Raw genomic sequence first — 16464 nt, 5'->3', positions numbered from 1 at the left:
AATTTGATATAGTACTTAAATGAGGTTAGCACTCTGGTGACTGAACAGGCAGACTGTTGTCCTATTAAGTGCATAAGTTTCCCCGGAAACTGAATATCTTAAAACAGGAGGACAAATCACTTGAAGTAGACTACAGATTCTTATCATGCTGGAAGCAGGAGTCCTGACAAAGAGCATATATATACAGAGCATGTTATATATTATATTTATCTCTTTGGAGGATTTCATAGGTGATTTTGGTAAATGTAACTATTTTTCTTTCATATAATCTATTATTTGAATGGACTTTACTTAAGCTCCAACTAGGGACTGAAATGCATATGGCAAGGTAGAGAAAATGTGAGATACTGAAATGTGACTTGCTATCATGCACATTCATATCTGGTGATATGACAAATACACAGGTATCGCCCAGTCCCTAATGCAGATGGCTTATGTTGTACAGCAAGGATCATGATTCCATGTCCTCATAAAGACCCAAAATAAATCAATACTCTACATCAAACTGACACTGAATCAGTGTCCCCATTTAAGCTATCAAAATGATATCTCCTGGTATTTCTCATTGGGCATAACAGAATTCTGAATTCATTTAATAGGTGCAAAGTTCTACATTTTCCAGGACTGTTTGGAATTCCCACTCATAGCGTTGCCTTCCTCAACCAGTTTGTTCAGGTCTCTGCAGATCTTGGTGAGATTAGGCCAGAGAGGCCATCGGGGTGTAGAGTTGGTCAGTAGTCTTGGTCAGAGTAGTGGTGTTGAAGACATGCCGAATGGCGCCGAGGATTTGGTGTCAGGTGTTTTCTATCGAGCTTCAGCAGGATGTCCTACAATCCGTCAGACTTCTGTCATGACAGCCTTATCAAATGTGAACTCCACCTGGGCCAAATAGACGGAGAAATAAGATATTAGTGACAGCACAGTAGTAATTAACACAGCTATTATCCAGCTTAACAGGTGCCTAGTTTATGGTATTTGGCTTCAGGATAGAGGACTATTGTAATGGGCATTGTTGTTTCCTATTGAGTCCTTAGGATTCGTTCCAGATAGTTTGACAGTATAGGTATGATCAGATGACTGTAGGTTTTAGTGAGTATATCATGCAGGCTTTAGGTTGTTGCATCATGCAGCAGTTCAAATAAGGCTCTGAAGAGTTCTACATGTAAAGTTCCTCCTGGAAGCTGATTGCCGTCATGACCCCTGGTGCATTCTTCTTTGAAGTCCTGTGCCAGGCTTGAGCCCTCTTTCTGAAGCGTCTGTGCCGAAAGAGAATCCACTTTACACCGCACTTGACAGCTCTTTGCCACCTTCTTGGCTTCGTGCGGTTCCCAGCGTGTTATCTTGGAACCGGTGTAGATACCTCATCCAGGATTCGCTCTCATGCGAGCTGTATCAATGACTCATGACATGGACTTTCGGCAGTTGTGAGGATTTTTTTGGCCTACATGGCCTGTCTTTAGAGCCTGAAGACTCCATTTGATTCTTGAAAGTTGGAGAGTTGATGATGGAACAATAATGGGTCAAGCTGCAATATTCTGATTGTCTGGTCTCGCCATGGCTTATAGAAACAGAACACTGAGAAGGTTTTCTGGGTAAGGTTGGTTCATGTGTACGATGGTTTTCTCTGCTAATGATTAAGAATAGGAAAGGTCCTCTGTTTTGGTCAGCGACTTAAAGGTCATGCAACTGTGTTTTTTTAAAAAAATTCTAAATTACAAATTATATCATAGGTAACAAATTATTACTCAGTACTACTTTGATTGTTTCAATTTAAATGCCGTCAAAAATAAACCCAAATAGTTTCTATCAACAGAACAATCTCAAGCAGAATGTTCCTTAGACACTTCCGAGGGTCTGGTGTGGGGTGAAACTGAAAATGATTTGATTGCAAGAGGTTTCGAATCTTTTCTTATTGGTTTATAACTAATTTAAACTCTGTTGATGTACCCAGGAGGCCAAAACTCCTCCACCAAAAGCAAAATTTCAGGCGTCTATTCAAAAGCTCTTACAGTAAAGGCATTATCATAATTCATATTTCACGAATATATTTCAACCCTCTATAGTGTGGAAATACTACATATAAACAGGAATGCACGTTTTTTGACTGGACTAGGGCCTCTCATAGGGCACTTGCACAGTATAACTTTACTATCCATATCAACTGAGAAGAGACTACACTGCCGGTCAGTAATTGTTTGAGAATTATTAGCCTTGAGACGACCAAATTATGCTCTCCTGATTGTAGTGGGGGTCAAGAGAGGAAAACCAAATAACTAAATCTTCCCCTATGCTGGCAAGTCTGTGTCAGTAGAGGCTGTTGTGGTCGTTGGAGCAGGTGTGGGTTTTCATTTAGACCCACATTCAGGGTCGGAGGTCAATATCGAGTAATAGCTGGTCCTTGGAGACAAGTTTAATGTGGCTACACATTTATCAAATACACTCTCCTCTTGCATCACTCTCTTACCTTGCATCGACATCACTCTTTCTAGAAGAGAATTCTCTCCTACTCCAAAGTAGATAATACTCAGCAACATGCAGGAATGTAGCCCTTTTGGGATTATAAAAAAATGACTGTTGTATTATCTCACTAAACATTAAGTCAAATTTCCATCATTTTGGCCTATACCTTATTCTGATGACATACTTTCTCTAGATCTTCTGAATAGATCATGCATTCGAAAGATCAATAGGAAACATCTTATATAAGTAGACACCAGACCGGGACAAAGAGTAAAGTGAGACAGTGAGTTTAATTGTCCTGTAAATCTGTTTGACATCTCTATTGCCTCCAGGAATGTGTGCAATGGAAACTCTGTGACTCACGAGACATTGCTGCTATGGGTTCTCAGCAGTCCATACAGGACAGTATGTAAAAGTCACAGTTCACCCAGTTTGGAGTTAGATGGTCTGATCAGCAATGAAGAGAGCAGAAAAAATCTTTAGTACAGTGAGGGAAGTCTAAGACACAGTGCGCTACCAGTGTTACCTTAAAATGCACTGAACCCTGTCATAGGTGTGTTGTAAATCATGTCTATGGTAACTGGTAATTTACTCACTGCAAGCCGGATTATAAGACCCACTCTGCAAGCAGTCATCTCCTGTTCATATTCAATAATTGTAATGAGTGAGAGGGTTCAGACTTATGCCGTATTTCACCACCACAACTAGGATTTCATGTTGAACACTGAGTTTAACCGTGATCAACCAGACACTGAGCTTAATAAATTAGGTCAGAGATGTATGTGGAAATCACACTGGAACTCGCTTGCGTATCCCTCAAGTTTGCATGTCTAATGGTTACGCTTCTGGGTTTTGCAAGATATGTAATTTTCGACCCATTCAGTAGCTGTCTGTTTTTGCATAGGCAAACGTCATGTGGATCTCAGTGTGGAGGCTTTGTTAGTTCAGACAGATAAAATGAATCCCTTACCTTTGATGATCTTCATATGGTTGCACTCAGCAGACATTCATTTACTCAATAAATGTTCCTTTTGTTCGATAAAGTCTCTTTGTATCCAAAAACCTCAGTTTTGTTCGCGCGTTTTCTTCAGTAATCCACAGGCTCAAACGCAGTCAAAACAGGCAGACAAAAAAATCTAAATTGTATCCGTAAAGTTCATAGAAACATGTCAAACGATTTTTATATTCAATCCTCAGGTTGTTTTTAGCCTAGAGACCCCAACTGATGTATAGAACCATCTTAAAGTGATCTATTTTGGTTTAGAGACAAGCATAATGAAACCTCTAACACAATAAATTCATTTGACTTGGTAAAATCTGTTTTTTGGACCCTACTTGCTTATCACTTTTTCCATGTGGTTTCTTTCCTCACTGACTCCATGACATGATGAGCGCTTCATTTTGTGTATGGTTTCCTCGAAACGAGGGTGGCTCAACTCACCACTTTTGCTCAAACTACCCCACTCTCCCCTATGCAGATTTTGAATACATATGGGGTTCAAATCATCATTGGTCATCTGAGTTTTGAAAKAAGCCTCTGCTCTGATTCAAACAAGAGYMATTAAATGATCATCATAACTAATGGATGTTGGAAGAATAATTCTGTCCTACCTGGTACGAGATGAGTAGGGGTCCCACCACACAAGAAGTAGATTCTTTTAGGACTTTTATTGTAGCCTTCTATAATATCAATACAGTTGTCTAGGTAATAATACTGATTGTATATTCATCAGATTTGAAAGAAGCAACATGAATTTCTGGTCATCTACAAGAGCCAGTAAGTAACCCTCCTCCAGGTGCAATAAGCCCTCTAGCCCACTAGAGGAGAGCATTGATTTATTTTTTCACAGCTATGGCTACTAATAGGATAACCTGTTACATTAATGACATGTTCTGTAACTGGAATGACAAGTTCATCAATGTCAAGAACAATGTCTGCATATCTAGTCTCACAATGCAAGCAGGTGATGAATTCTCGCCTTATTTCCTGAGGCCATTTTCTGTGGAAAGTCTGAGGGTGCTGTCTTTCTGACGCTTCCTGTTTCCTTCTGTGCATAAAACGTTGTGGTCTGAAGTTGAACAAAACAGATGACTCATAATAAGCCATTAAGCCATCATAATAAGCCATCAAGACTTAAGATATATATACACTATATGTTGGCCCGTAAATCCTGTAATTGCAGATTTTCACTTTCAAATGGTGTACATCTAAGACAGTTATAGGAGACATATAGCTTGCAAAGGGGTAGGGAATACCATTAGAGTTGACTTGCTTTGTGATTCTATTCTATTTCTGACGCTTTTTCTGGTTCTGAACTTATCTCCTAAAATGGTTCATCTGTGAAACAGCACAGTTAAAAATATATGGCAAATAGAAATCAAACTGGATGGACATCAGAAATAGATGAGAGAGGTTGAGGGTAGAGGAAGGACAGGACTAAAATCAAACAAAATATAACTATTGTAAAGTAGTATATAGTATGTATAACCTGGAAGTAGCCTAGAGTAAAATAGTGTTGTTCACTATTTTACTCCAATTAGGGGAGGGGTGGAAATATAGTAATTAAGGAAATATATATATTTTAAAATATATATATGCATGTATTATTTTTTTATTTAACTTGTTAAGTCAAGTTCTAATAAGAACAAATTCTTATTTACAGTGTGTTAACTGCCTTGTTCAGGGGGAGAACGACAGATTTTTACCTTGTGAGCTCCATCCCACCAAAACAGCCGGAAATTTCAGGCAGTCTTTTCAGTTACTGGCCCAACGCTCTAACCACTAGGCTACCTGCCGCCCCCAAGCTGATATATATAAATATATAGTTACCAAAAAATATATGGGGGATTGGAAACGATAAACAATTACATTGATGGAAGATACAATCTATCTGCAATCTTAAAGCTGATCTACCCCCTAAACAAAATAAAACCTTTTATTTTTAAATGGTCCATCTGCAGTGTTTCCAGAAAGCTCAGACAAATATTAATGTTGTGGAATTATCATTGATTGATTGAAAACTTAAAGAAATATATAAAGACCATCCGATCGTCACATTCATTGCAAAGACTGTACAGCAGGACTTTAATTCAGACATGTATTAGAAATGAAATGCCATTAGCTGGTCTCAGAAACTCTTTGTAACAAGCAGAACAGTCAGTGATCAGATCAATACTTGATAGCTGCATGCTTAGATGTGGACCAGACACTAATTGAGGTGGTTGTCTGTTGGTCCTAGATAACCACTTTAATTTGAATAGTACTTAAATGAGGTTAGCAACTGCTGTGACTGAACAGGCAGACTGTTGTCCTATTAAAGTCCATTAGTTTCCCCGAAAACTGAATATCTTAAACAGGAGGACAAATCAATTGAAAGTAGACTACAGATTCTTATCATGCTGGAAGCAGGGAGTCCTGACAAAGAAGCATAATATATAACAAGCAGTTATATATATATTTATCTCTTTGGAGGATTTCATAGGTGATTTTGTCAAATGTAACTTTTTTCCTTATATCATATTTGAATGGACTTTACTTTAGCTCCAACAGCATTGGACTGAAATGCATTAGGCAGAGGTAGAGAAAAATGTGAGATACTGAAATGTGACTATGCATATCATGCACATTCATACTGTGATAATGACAAATACACAGGTATCGCCCAGTCCTAATGCAGATGCTTATGTTGTACAGCAAGGATCATGATTCATGTCCTCATAAAGATCCCAACAATAAATCAATATCTACATCATCAACTGACACTGAATCAGTGTCCCATTTAAGCTATCAAAATGATATCTCCTGGTATTTTCATTGGGCTAACAGAATTCGAATTCTTTAATAGGTTGCAAAAGTTTCTATTTTTCCAGGACTGTTTGGAATTCCCACTCATAGCTTGCCTTCCTCAACCAGTTTGTTCAGGTCTCTGCAGATCTTGTGAGATTAGGCCAGAGAGGGCCATCGGGGGTGTAGAGGTTGGTCAGTAGGTCTTGGTCAGAGTAGTGGTTGAAGACATCCGAATGCGCCCGAGGGATTGTGGTGTCAGGTTTTCTCTACGAGCTTCAGCAGGATGTCCTACAATCCGTCAGAAGATCTGTCATGACAGCCTTATCAAATGTGAACTCCACCTGGGCCAAATAGACGAGAAATAAGATTATTAGTGACAGCACAGTAGTAATTGCAACACAGTTATATAACAGCTGTAACAGGTGCTAGTTTATGGTATTGGCTTCAGGATAGAGACTATTGTAAGTGGGGCATTGTGTTTTCCTATTAAAGTCCCTTAGGATTCTGTCCAGATAGTTTGACATTTTAATAGGTATGATCAATGACTGTAGGGTGATGTCAGTAGTTATCATGCAGGCTTTAGGTTGTTGGCATCATGCAGAGTTCAAAATGAGCTCTGAAAGAGTTCTACATGTAAAGTTACTTCTGGAAGCTGATTGCCGTCATGATCCCCTGGTGCAGCTTCTTCTGAAGTCCTGTGCCAGTTGGAGCTCCTCTTTACTGAAGCGATTGTGCGAAAGAGAACCACTAATTCCCAGCTACAGTATTGGACTCTTTTTGATTGGTGTAAATAACTAATTTTACCTCCCGGTGATGTCACCAGGCAGGTCCAAAACTCCATTCCACCAAAACAGCCGAAAGTCAGGCATTCTTTTCAAATCCTCTTACTAAAAGGGCATAATCATAATTTCACAATTTCAGATTAATATTTCCAACTCATAGTGTGGAAATATACATAAACACAGGATAATGCACGTGTTTGTGACTGGACTAGGTATACATTTTAGGGAAGGGCCAATGTGCAGACAGTGTCTGAAGTAACAAAAGCTATTACTAACAGTGGGGCAGGCAAAACATAGAGGTCAAGGTCAGGCTAGAAGTGCAGTAATCCAGATCAATCCAAAAGGTAACAGAACGGCAAGCAGTACTCTAGGGTCAGGCAGGCAGAAGGTCAAATAGATCCAGTGTGGTGGGACAAGTACAGGACGGCAAGCGGCGCTCAGGTCAAGCAGGCAGAAAAGGTCAAAACCGTGAAAACTAGAAAACAGAAGCTAGAAACAGATTAGGAGCAAGGGAAATGCTGGTAGCTGACAAACAAAACAACTGGCAACACAGAAAAACAGAGAACACAGGTAATAAATACACAGGGGATAATAGGGGAGATGGAGAACACCTTGGTGGTGTGGAACAAGACAAAAGAACAGGTGAATACAGATCTGGGTGCGACACAGGCCTTCATAGGGCACTTGGCACAGTTAACCTTTACTATCACATGAGGATCCAGGGAAACTTACACTGCGGTAGTATTTTTGAAGTTTTGAAGTTATGACTGGATGACCCAAGATTATTGCTCTCCTGAGTTAGTGTGGGTCAAGAGGAAAAACCCAAAGAAATAAACTAAATTTCTTCCCTATGCTGGCAAGTCTGTGTCAGTAGAGGCGTTGTTGGTTGTTGGAGCAGTGTGGGGTTTCATTTAGACAACATCAGGTCGGAGGTCAATATCGAGTATATGCTGGTCTTGGAGACAAGTTTAATGTGGCTACCATTTTCATACACCTCCTCTTGCATCACTCTCTTTACTTGCCCTGACATCCACTCTTTCTAGAAGAGATTCTCTCCTACTTCCAAAGTAGATAATACAGCAACAATGCAGGATGTAGACCTTTTGGGATTTAAAAAAAAATGACTGTGTATTATCTCACACAAATTAAGTTCAAATTTCCATCATTTTGGCCTATGACCTTATTCCTGATGACATCTTCTCTCTAGAATCTTCTGAATAGCTCATCATGTAGCATTGCACAGCACAATAAAGTATTGTAATTGTAGGGTTAACATCGCTTCACTCAGTCCAGTGGCACAATGGATAAAAGTGGAGACAGTGATTTAATTGGTCCTGTAATCTGTTTGATCTTCTATCCTCAAGGGATGTTTTTCAATGAAACACTCTGTGACTCAAGTGACATTCTGCATGGTTGCTCAGATACCAACAGGAAGTATGATAACATGTCACATTCACCCAGCCTTTGGATTAGGGTTCTGATAGCTTGAAGGAAAAAAATTTTGTACAGTAGAGAAAGCAGAATTAAGAACACGCACTGCTAGACAGTTTCCAGTTTACCTAAATGCTACTGACTCTGTCATAGGTGTGTAAACATAGTCTATGGTAAAATGGTAATTTACCAACTGCAATGGATTATGAAGACCCACTCTGCACATCATCTCCGTGTTCATTCAATAATCTTGTGAGAATGAGAGGGGATTCAGACTATGCGTATTATCACCTACCACACTAGGACTTTCATGTTGACCGCATGAGTTAGAAACCTTGATCAACCAGACACTTAGTTAATTAAGTAGGTCAAGACTGTATGTGGGAAATCACACTGGACACTCGTTGCGTATCCTTCAAGTTTGCATGTCTAATGGTTACCTTCTGGGTTTGCAAATAATGTCATTTTCGCGACCCATCAGTAACTGCCTGTTTTGCATGGCAAGTTAAGTACGGATCAATTGTAGTTTGCTCCTTTCTGAGTTGAACATAGAGCCTGATAAAATTAACTGTATTGATAACATTCACTAGTGTGATTAACAGCCATAAGAAGAGACATTAAAGAATGAGAAATAGAAGAAGTTGGCTACCAGTGCTCTGTATGCAGTAATGTCTTTGCATGGCTCAAATGGTTGGCCGTCAAACATTCAGATGACACACTCCTTCAAACAGTGAAGGTCAAATTTCCTGGTGGGTCAATGTAAGCTAAAGCTAACAGAGCTAATAGTTAGCTGTCCGAGAAGCTCAAACATCGAAGGCTGACAATTTCAATTTGCAACATGACCTTCTGTGTTGGAATCCTTCTGGAGAAACTTGTTTTCCAAAGTGTTCGAAGTAGAATCAAATCTTACACAAAATATATTGGACAATTAAATGTGTAGTAAGCCAAAAACAAAACAAGCAGTCAATTATTCCTCGACTGCTAGACATGGACATGGGAGATGTTTGGCTGCTTTGATTGGCTGATGCCTAATGAATTTCAACTCAAGTAATGGATTAGGCATAGGGTTTAGCCAATAGCACAGTGGTAGACATACCTTCAGGTCTCAAGAAGCAGAATGCTAACTTATTTTGGCTATACATACTGTATTCTATTATCTTGGGTGAGATCATGCCTATGGACACCCAGTTGCATTGTCAATGTCTTGGATAAAACCTCAAATGTGTAAACTTTGGCTTTTAACACAATGACTCAGCCTCTAAATGTAGTTTTTGCATCATTTTTCATGGACAGTTCCACACTCCATATTTTCGGCCATCCCTTTGAACTCTCTTCATTCATAATTCAAACCTACAAGAGGCTGTATTAACCGTGATATCTGCCACAATCCCACCCCTCACACAGGATGTTTTGATAACAGATTTAGGATCTTAATTGAATTTGAAATTAATTGTTTAGTCCCATGCGTGGAGGTTGACACGTGGGAGTTGCACGCCTTTGACACAAGAATGTGAAAGTGAGAGTGGGTTCAGTGGAGTTGGCTCGGCCTAGTAGAAGAACGTTCTTTTAGACTCAGGAGAGCGCATTATGCATGGTGGCGCAGCCCTTTTCACTCCGGGATAAGAGCATTATGTATTTTGCTAAACTGCTCTACTCCCAGCTGCCTCTAACCAATGTTCATAGTTCAAATTTAATAGAACTCGCCAAATCAATCCCCAAAATGGAATTTAATTGATGTCACTGGGGTTAAGTGTTTTTTTTAAATCAGTTTTGGTAAACGATGTTCATCTCCATTGTACATTGCCAACCATGACGTATGGAGTAATTTGGACGTATTAAATGGTTCCCTATAAAACCCTACCTTAAATTCTAAGAAAGTGTCAATATGGTCTGAACTCGGTCAAAACACTGCAGTATGAAGGGTGATAATGAGTAAAGCCTACGTTCAGAAGAAGTTTTTTGAAAAGCGACCAACGCTGAGATTGCTTCGCGAGCGGCCGCTTCCTGTGTGTGCAGCTGGCCTGGTGATCGCGACGGGTTTCGGCAGTCTACTTTTATAAAAGTATTAGGCGTCGGTGAGGCATACCGCCCACCGTGGAGGATCGTGGACCTGTTGTTACGGTTTGAGGGAAGGGTACATTTACAAGATTTCAACAATGTCTAAATAGCAATACTGGACTGTATAATACGTGTAGATAAAAAAGGAGGAAGGGAAGCGCTGCTAAAGGACACAAAGTAGGGTGTTGGTCGAAGCGAAGGGGTTCGTTGGTAAAGTGTAAATTGGCCATCAAAAGAAAGGAGGACCAAGGTACTCTCATATAAGTAATTAATATGCCTTTATTTTTTATGGTAATGTTCAATGGAAATTTTTAAAAATGTTTCCATTGGAAGCATGCCATACAAATAAGGCATTTTAATGAATGATATGAAGAGTTCCGTGGTCCTCCTTACTTTTTGGGCATGCTGTATATAGTCCGGACTGAAACTATATTCAGGCGCGTCGTCTAAAATGGCAACCGCCATTTTGTTTTACCAGAACGCCATTGGTTATATTTGTCAAAAACGCTCTGGTTAACTAGTGAGTGCAGCTACAATAGGGAATCAAGGGTGCCATTTATGGACTACTTTAATGACATGATGGTGGCTAGAATGTCCACTATTGAACGAACACAACAAACATGCTCTCGAAAACCAAACTTTTTCGAGGTTTAATTGAAACATATTGGTACATTTATGCAGACACACTAAATTCCAGAATGTGATATCATTGCATATCAACAACAATTATAAGATCAGCCTAACTACATGGACAGATGTTGGTGTCTTGTAGTATTTCTTTCAACTTAGAAAAAATAAATCCCTTTTATTGTTTTATTCATAAGAATCTATGACCCACCCTGGACGCGGAGGACCAGTCCCTTTGGTTCAGGTAAGAATACCTGGTAGGCCTATCAATAGTCCTGGGTACCGGGTCTGTTCTGCTCTCTTGCCAATTTCATACGGTGGCAAAATGATTATTTGCCATGACAATCCGCAATTAAGGAAGTTGTCAGAGAGCTGAAAACCGCCCTGCAACCAGGCTAAACAATATTGTTTTCATTATCAGGACTTGGTTCAATAACAATCTGAATTTCAATACTGTCATTTTACGACTCGAAAATGATCCTGATTTATCCTTAGTTTGTGGATGAGGAGGTAAGGACAGCGGCCGCTGTCAGGGCTTTAGTCCCATTGGTCTGGGACCTCTGGTGGTCCCAGCTGGTAAAGTCCCAACAGTATGATACTCTCTTGTCTTCCTCTCTGGTCTTATGACTGTTTTAATGTATGCTTAAACACACAAATCATGACGTTTTTCTGAAGAACGATATGGAAATACTTCTGTAACATATCCCTATATGTTTACAACTGCAGGCCGACTTAATTACCTACGCCTTGGCTGGGAGGATGTTAGTGGAGAGCTGGCAGTGTAAACCGCAGGTAACCATGGCAGAATTTATTAACCAAATGCTCATTTTATCTAATAGGCAGAATTACCTTCATATCGACTACTGAGTAGTGAAATAGCTTTGTTGTCCGTTCCATCATTTTCTCACAGATTTTCAATGATGGACAGCCTATTTTCACCTGTTTCATCTCGCTGCGCTAATGGAGGATGGAACTGGGACGGAACAGTCCTTCTGATACTCTCCTGGTCTTTAGGGGGCTTAAAACATAACGTTTCTCTGAAGAAGAAAAAAACGTATGGAAATACATTTCTATAAACATTTTTTTTTGTTATAGCCTGCAAACTGCAGCCAACGTTATTACCTTACCCATTGCTGGGAATGCTGGTAGAGAGCTGTCAGTATTAAATACAGCGGTAACCATGCTGATTATTAACCAATGCTCATCTGATCTAATAGTATAATTACTTCTATAGTATCCACTAGGTAGATTAATACTTTGACGTCTTTAAAGCTGTTTCTTATTTTCTCACAGATTTTCATGATGGAGCAGCCTATTTTCATCTGTTTCACTCCTGTAGGGGGATGTATGGGAGGAACTGTCTTCTCAAACTGAACAGGTAGCCCATTCATATGCAGATACTTCAGATGTTTCTTAACCTTTGAACACAGACCTGTGTAGTTAAAACTGACAATTCTTTTAGAATCTATAATGCATGGCCTCCTCTTGCGATCTCCAAATACCGACGTCTGTCCATCCTATAGGCTACCAGTCTATCATTCAAACTGACTCTTAAATTGATCCTGTCTTGTTCCTTATTATGAGGATGAGGAAGGTTGGGCAGGCGGCCCGGTCGCTTTAATCCCTTGGTCTGTTTATTATTAATCACAAGAGAAAGCTCTACAGTTAGGGAATGTCTTTGTTTTGCAGCCAAATAGTGAAGACTCTGGTTTTCCCTATGAGAAGATACAGCTGGTTGGAACTGGGGTTCGTTTCATTTCCATACCTGGATAATCCGTTATGGACGATGCAGGTACTTCAGAACATTATTCTTAAACATTATGAACACACCTGTGTGTTTTAACTCCCATTTGTCTCTGGGTTTCTTTTGTAATGTCTGTCCTAATTGAAACCTATGGGAAAGTTGTTGACGAACATCATGTGGGCTCTATATCACTGCCAGTGGTGATAGTCCAAACTGAAATCGCCTGCCAAATGATATAGAAATCTACAGCTAAAATATACAGAGAGGTGTGCAGACTGAAGACGTTTTTCTTTATAGCAAAATGAAGAGGACATGCATCACCTGTGCATTGTGAGGGGAGTGGAGAAACAGCTGTGGTGGAGCAGAGTCGTTTAGGAAAGAATCCTGGACCCATGGGTGAGAGATTCTCAACTGATCTTTCATCTCAAATGCACCTAATTTGTGTCAAATGACGCACAAAAATAGGGCTATTAGATTTCTGATGAAATGTAATTTTTCCCTGTGTCTCTTTGAAAGGGTATTGTCCAGGGGTTCCTCACAACAAGGAGGTCACTGTATTAAGGTACAGTCAAACACTTTCATTAACAAAAAATGGAAAGTGGCAAATGTCCATTTACCTATTAAAATAAATGTTGACAAAAATTGAATGATACATTTGAATTTCTATCCTAATTTTTAGTTCCTTGGTAGAAGGATCCATGGACTCAGCGTCCTTGCCTCGTCAAGAGGAGGTCAGAGGTTCACCTATTATGGGACGCCCAGGTATGCCTCGTTGTTTCTCTGTGGTAGGATTTATTTCAGTGTTGTGAGGGGTTTTCAACATTGTGGTTGGGCTGACGGTGTTTTGTGTTGTTAAACAGCAGGTGATATCTCCACACATAGGAAGGTTTCAGGAGAGGGGGGAGGACATGATGGCGTATCAGTTCTCTACCTCTGAAATTATCAACCACCCTCATGAGCCGTCCTCTGGCTCCTCTCACCAGTTCCCCCAGGATTCTCCACCTCACCCCTCCGCCTCCCCGTCCCTTCCGATTCCCCCTCCACCTACCACTTCACCCAGGACCAGGCCCAGTACAGGCCAACCCTGACCAGCACTCCTCAGGTAACACTCTTTCTACAGTCAATAACCCTTTTCTTTTTTCCTGACATTTGTACTTGTGTGTACAGGTGTGTGTCTAAGTGTCATTGTGTCCAAACACAGTGTTTTGGTTTCAACAGGTTTGTCAAGTTTTTAGGTCAAGATGAAAGTATGTTATGATGTCCACTGAATGTTTTGTCCTCTTCAGTTGCAGGTTGAAATGCAGTTTATTTTATTTTATTTACTTATCCAGGTAAGTTAGTTTAGAACCACATTCTTTAACTGACTTACCTTGGAGCCCAGAGTGATTAATGTGATGTTAATCGTGATGTCTGTTTAGGAGTTTGGAGGAGCAACATAATGTTGCACATTGCCCCACTGCGGTGAGTTTGCTTTCATGTGTTCATCTATAGTAAAAACATTTGCTTTGAAATAATCTGCCCCTATATTGTAGTTATACAGATGTAGGACCTTAATAACCTTTTACTGCAGTGGCTTAATCAGGCACACAAAGTGTTTCTTTGTAGTCTTAAACAAATCTACTTTGAAACAAAAGTATACACCTCACGCACATGGATATGGTCTTAAAAAAGAAGACACTCTTTAGCATTTCAGATTATAGAGTTGAAACATTTATTTCCACTTCTTTATTTTTTATCTTTATTTTTACATTTCGTACATTGTAGAATAACAGTGAAGACATCAAAACTATGAAAGAACACATATGGAATCATGTGTAACCAAAGAAATGTTAAACAATCAAAAATATATTTTATGTTTAAGATTCTTCAAATAACCACCCTTTGCCTTGATAACAGCTTTGCACACTTTTGGCACACTCTTGGCATAGGAAATATTAGTTATTTGTGATTATAATTTACATTTTTGTAGGGTTGATAGATTTTTCGTTAGGGCAAATCAATCTGAACATTTCCAAGGGAAATTACAAACTTTAAAGCCTTTTTAAAACTAAATACACTACAAGTTTCTCCAGCGACAAACGAGTGATCAAATTAAGATCCTACATTGTATGGTTTTTCTGAATCCTGCAGTTGTAACATAAATGGATATCTTAATCTCATGGCATTAATGTATGCTTAAGCTTCTTTATGTGCACTATTGTTACTAAACATTTGTATTTACAGGAGTTACTTTGGAACAAGGAACAACCAACTTCTCTCTGAGGCTGGCTGGTATCCGACGTGCTATGGAGGTGAGAAAGTGTGAATTTACCGCCTTTTGTATCATTTGATGTACATTTCTGTACTATTCTAAATTACTGTCTTGTTCTCACAGGCTCTGACATCCTCGAGACAGTACCTCCCTTAATTACCTCACCCACGCTGGAGGATGGTATTGAGTGGCCTGTCCGAGCTCAACCAGCAGGTAACCATTCACATAATTGTACAGTATTCATCAGACCAGATATATAGTTCCCACTGGCACGACTCATTAGCGTGTGTTTTAGTTACATTTGGTTGAGTTGTCAACGAAATGAATTCAATGTGAAATCAATGAACAAATGTAACCATGTCATGGACTTAGTAAAAGTTGGGGAATAAAAATTACTTTTTTCAATTCCAATCAGTTTTCCATGTTGATTCAACATCATCACATTACATTTTTGTTGTTGAAATGAAAGAAACAACATTGATTCAATCAGTCTTTTGCCCAGAGGCTGACATTTGGAAATAGTGATCATAAGGTTTAGTTGAAAAGTTCCAATGTCTTACAAGCCAAACAATCAGAGGCCCTCTGAATTACAGACTGAATCTTGAGTTTATGATCCAAGTTCTAGGAATTTTATGTGTGTTGTTTGAGGATGTGAGGGCAGTTTCAGCAGGCCTACGTGGTTGGACCTCCAATCTTCACCTCGATGAGTCCATCTATAAAAGCCCAGTGAGGCTCTCGTGGCAGGTGATGGTGAATCTAGAAATGCAGGTTGACTTCCTCCTGTCCAGCCTGGATTAAGGGTCCCAAACTGAGCTGAGGATCCCAAACACAAAAATAAAGTATTTTGCATTTAAACATTATCTGTCCATCTGAAAACTAATTTTACATCATGTCAAAACAATCAAATCAAATTTTATTGGTCACAAACACATGTTTAGCAGATGTTAATGCGAGTGTAGCGAAATGCTTGCGCTTCTAGTTCCGACCGTGCAGTAATATCTAACAAGTAATTCTAACAATTTCAAAACAACTACCTATCATACACACACAAGTGTAGTTGGAGGGTACTATGTGTTAATGCTGAGCTGTAACCGATGACAGCATTTAACATACAGTGGGGAGAACACAGTATTTGATACACTGCCCGATTCTTTGCAGGTTTTCCTACTTACAAAAAGCAAATTGTAGAGGTCTGTAATTTTATCATGTAACTTCAACTGTGAGATTAGCGGAATTTAATAACAAAAAAATCCAGAAAATCACAATTGTATTGATTTTTAAGTAATTAGATTGCATTTTTAATTGCATGACATAAGTATGTTGA

At 39.4% G+C, this 16464-nt stretch overlaps 1 pseudogene; it reads right to left on the bottom strand.

The window, feature by feature from the left end:
* Positions 1 to 609: 609 nt before the first annotated feature.
* Positions 610 to 1476, bottom strand: LOC111955489 (tumor necrosis factor alpha-induced protein 8-like protein 2; annotated as a pseudogene).
* Positions 1477 to 16464: the final 14988 nt, after the last annotated feature.

This window comes from Salvelinus sp. IW2-2015, linkage group LG31 (genome assembly GCF_002910315.2).
Source record: "Salvelinus sp. IW2-2015 linkage group LG31, ASM291031v2, whole genome shotgun sequence".
NCBI classification, from domain to species: Eukaryota; Metazoa; Chordata; class Actinopteri; order Salmoniformes; family Salmonidae; genus Salvelinus; species Salvelinus sp. IW2-2015.
Note: the sequence above shows the minus strand (reverse complement) of the source record. Positions and strands in the feature narration are given on the sequence as shown.